The sequence below is a fragment of the Adiantum capillus-veneris genome, chromosome 9 (assembly GCF_014529385.1).
Source record: "Adiantum capillus-veneris isolate H3 chromosome 9, ASM1452938v2, whole genome shotgun sequence".
NCBI classification, from domain to species: domain Eukaryota; kingdom Viridiplantae; phylum Streptophyta; class Polypodiopsida; order Polypodiales; family Pteridaceae; genus Adiantum; species Adiantum capillus-veneris.
Genome location: NC_140939.1, coordinates 41,937,725 through 41,942,467, shown reverse-complemented (window position 1 = coordinate 41,942,467; position 4,743 = coordinate 41,937,725).

Here is a 4,743-nt window from a genome sequence, read left to right as displayed (position 1 = left end):
CTTATGTGCCAACACAGGACAACCTTGCAGATCTTTTCGCAACGGCATTGTGTCATGAGAAGCTTGAAGCTTTCCGCAAAGCTTTGGGCTTACTCCCCTTTGTGGACTGATCATGTCCTCAGGGCATGGCACTTCCCTTTACTCATGTGCTAGCTCTCGTTCACCGCATCACTCCAGGGGGGATTTGTTACCATATACATGTGGTAGTGATGTGTGTGAACACACTAGGACCTCCGGGGCATTTTTTCCCTCTTTAGGAGGTTTTTTCCCCCGAGCATTGTATATACGCCCATCACTCTAGGGCTATCTATCTTTCCATTTGCATACTAAGAAACACACTCTCTATTGTGTGCCTTGAGCTTCCTTCATCTTCTCAAAGCTGTGTGCGTTTCTCTGCAACCCTAATTCCAAAAATTATTTTTTGTGTTTTGTAGATATTTGCAGTGGTAGGTGGAGGTTGTGTAGAAACTTGTATTTTGATGGATGAACTACATGAAGAGCTAGAAGCTTCATTTGAGTTTCCTATTTTTGAGCTAGGTGGAACAAATTATTCTTGCTTCGGTACCCAAACTAGCTCTGGAACATGTGTGTAGTATTTCGTGATCTTTCCCTTCCCATGGTCTTCAATTGGCTTTGGAGTTACCGCATTTGGCTCACATGGATCTGTAGTGACAAGTAAGAACACTATGTACGTTTAGGTACCCAAATTTGATCATTTTCTTCATAGTAGCCTTGCTCTTTCAATAGTCATTTTGGAATCCAATGCAACGTACCCTTACATTTCTTGGGGCAAGTGAAACGTCTCTTACGACGTTTCTATTTTGAACAAGATTGAAGATCAAAACTAGTGGTCATTAACAAAGATTTAGGGACCCATTTGTATGTTCCCCTTGTCAGAACAATTGATTCATGGGTGCCACATTCTATGTTTTCGGCATGGTAGTTGAAATTTTACAGGCTTGTGCTACATGTACAGATGCTTTAACCTCTTGGATCTGCAATGTTCTATTATGTGATTCCTTGGGAGGTGATAACTCAGGGACTACTGCTTGAGGGGCTGGTTTCTCTACTATGATACTCCCGGTTCCCTAATCAATACTACATTTAGTTGCAGGCACCCACGTACACCCTAGGTTTATGTTACCCTCCATAGTCCCAACATGCATGACCAAAAAGCTTTGAACCACAGTCCCATTGTCATAAAGGATATGAGTGTGTAGGATTCCTAAAATAATGGTCTTCTTCTTATTGAAACCCTTAACTTGGATGGTACTTGTGGATAAGGGTGGTTTTCCTAGCTGACACAACAATCCATAGGATAACAAATTATGTTGAGCTCATGTGTCCAATAATGCATTATATAGTACTTTTCCATAGGATCTATTCAACTCAATTGGGTACTGTAGAGGCGGTTTAGAGTCTATAGAATTGTCATCTACTTTGACTTGGAATGAACGTGTAACACCCAAATTGGCTTCTTGTTGGCGTTATGTTGCTATCGTTCTCGAGCTTCAATCCTGGTTTTTTTTAAATTCAACTTGGTCTTTTGTTGCTTTATTTTGATGGATGGCACGTAATTACTCTTGGCTTAGGGGATCATAGTATCTTTTGAATTTACATTGAGGAATACAATGGGTTCAACTCCGTCTAGACCCTCCACACGAAGGGTACCTTGTGGGGTAATTTCACATACTCTATATGGCCCTTTGCCAACGTATTTCAAATTTTTCTTCTCATTACGCACTTTGTACATAAGAACTTTATCACCAACTTTGATGCCCTTGTTCTTTAAATGGCAATCCAACCACAACTTTCTCCTATCTTCTCCACAAGGGCATTTTGCATAGCCAATTGCCTCTCTTCCTCTAGCCTTTCGAGAATATATAAGCACTCAACTAATGGATTACCATCCCAACCTTCTTGAAAAGCTATTCAAAGATTAGGAATGACGAACTCCCATGGCATTACTGCTTCTTGACAATACACCATTTTAAATGGTGTGCAATCAATGGCCACTTTATAAGTAGTACAATAAACCCATAGAGCTGGTGTAAGATTCAAGTTCCAATTTGTACGATGAGCCTCTACCATCTTAGTTAAGTTAGAAATTAGAGTCTTGTTGGTACTCTCAGCTTGGCCATTTGCTTGTGAATAATAAGGTGTAGATTTATGGAGAGATATCATGAATTTTTATGTAAGTTCTTTTATCACTTCATTTATAAAATGGGGCAAAGAACAGTCTCCTAAGAGTAGGGTAAATCGTTTTTAGGAGACGGGGATGTGGAGAAATCATATCGAAGTGTTTGAACATATATGCGATTCTCTAGGAGAACACAATGACCTACATAAGAGCAATGCTTTAAGCCTAACCTTAAGTGGAAAGGCTGGGGATTGGTATAGAACCTTAAGGGTGGAAGAAAAAAACGATTTACCCTACTCTTAGGAGACTGTTCTTAAATGTAAATAGCCAAGCTCACACAAAAATTTAGTGGAGACGGGGATGTGAGAAATCATATCAAAGTGTTTGAACAAATATGCGATTCTCTAGGAGAACACAATGACCTACATAAGAGCAATGCTTTAAGCCTAACCTTAAGTGGAAAGGCTGGGGATTGGTATAGAACCTTAAGGGTGGAAGAAAAAACGATTTACCCTACTCTTAGGAGACTGTTCTTAAGAAAGTTCTTTTTGTTTAAGAACAGTCTCCTAAGAGTAGGGTAAATCGTTTTTTCTTCCACCCTTAAGGTTCTATACCAATCCCCAGCCTTTCCACTTAAGGTTAGGCTTAAAGCATTGCTCTTATGTAGGTCATTATGTTCTCCTAGAGAATCGCATATTTGTTCAAACACTTCGATATGATTTGTCACATCCCCGTCTCCACTAAATTTTTGTGTGAGCTGCCCAACGAGAGGAAGGAGAGTCTGTGAGAGACTTTATAAGTCATTTGAATTCTCGTTGTAATCCAAATGAGCGCTTCAACAATAACCAATTGCTTGATAGATTCATTAGGGGATTATGACATGAGGATATCTACAATGGCCTAGTCATTAGAGGTATCACCACTTGGGAAGCAGTCACCACCAATGCGATCCAATTGGAGGATAATTTAATGATTCAAGGAGAAAGAGTGTCTGTTGAGTCTAAATCTATTAGCTCACAAGCATCGGGGCATCAGCCAATGACCCTAAAGCCTATTGCCAAGGAGCCAAAGATATCTGAGATGACTTTAGCAGATCTCACCAAGGCTATTCAAGAGAGTCTTAGAGACAATCGTGCTCCGCAAAATAATCATATGTATCCAAGAAGGGAGCAGCAATGGTGCTCAGTATGCTATGGACCGCATAGTACCAGTGAATGCCCTACTTTTAGAGTAAAATTCAATGGGAACTGCAATGCATGTGGGAGGTATGGTCATCAATCTAAGGATTGCATAGTATTTAAGCGGGCGATGGATAATAGACCAACCTTAGCATGGATAGACACACCTCGAGTGCCTGCATTGATGCCGGCCCCACCTCTTGAACAAATAGCACAACACATGGTCCCTAGGGCCCAAAATGTTGTTCAAACAACACCCTTACCACCTCCAGTGCTAGGACCGCAACCACCACATCCGAGAATCACTTCTGTGAATCAAGTGGGTTGTGAGTCATCTATTTCTTGTTTGGAAGGCTATGAGGAAGATAGATCCTAATATCGCCTATGGGATGGATGTGCTTGAAGAAAGTCCACAATACTACATGGAGGACTATTGGGGACAAGTCAAACCTGTATATCAAGTAGCCGCTCTTGCGGCAAGAGGCCAAAATATCAATTACATTGCTAAGAGACCACCTCTTCAATGCTATGAGTGTGGAGTTCCACATCGTGTAGCCGAGTGTCCTAATAGGCTACAAAAAAACACCACACTAATGCAAACCAATCAAGCGAGCACGTGTACAATGCCGATACTCATGTGTAATCGATGTGGCATAGATCATTTGATTGCCCAATGTCCAAATAATCCAAATGCACCGAAGATCACACCATTAAACTTGATTGAAGTTATCGAGGATCCATCACCAAGTACACCCGTGGTACCAGTAAACGTACTCACACGATTGATGCTCCAAAAACAAAATTATATTCTTGAGGAAAGAGACACGGCATCAATTGCCCAATCTCAGAAAAAGAAGAAAACACGAAGAAAGAGATCGCAAAAAGGAGCGAAGTGAGACCCCAGTTCAAAGACCAACATAGGGACTGGTGACGACCCCGTATATATGAACGACGTTGACGAAGATTCTGATTCAGGTGAAACCATGGAGACCAAAACGACCACTAACATAGAAACCAACAAAGAAGATCTTCATGAGCCACAATGGCCAGGATCCAAAAAGAAGATAAGAACTTACCCAATAGAGTTAGCAGGCACTCGAGGTGTGTCTGTCCATGCTAAGGTTGGTCTATTCTCCATCGCGCACTTAAATACTATGCAATCCTTAGCTTGATGACTATACCTCCCACATGCATTGCAGTTCTCTCACCGACTCTCCTTCCTCTCGTTGTGTGAGCTGCCCAACGAGAGGAAGGAGAGTCGGTGAGAGACTTTATAAGTCATTTGAATTCTCGTTGTAATCCAAATGAGCGCTTCAACAATAACCAATTGCTTGATAGATTCATTAAGGGATTACGACATGAGGATATCTACAATGGCCTAGTCATTAGAGGTATCACCACTTGGGAAGTAGTCACCACCAATGC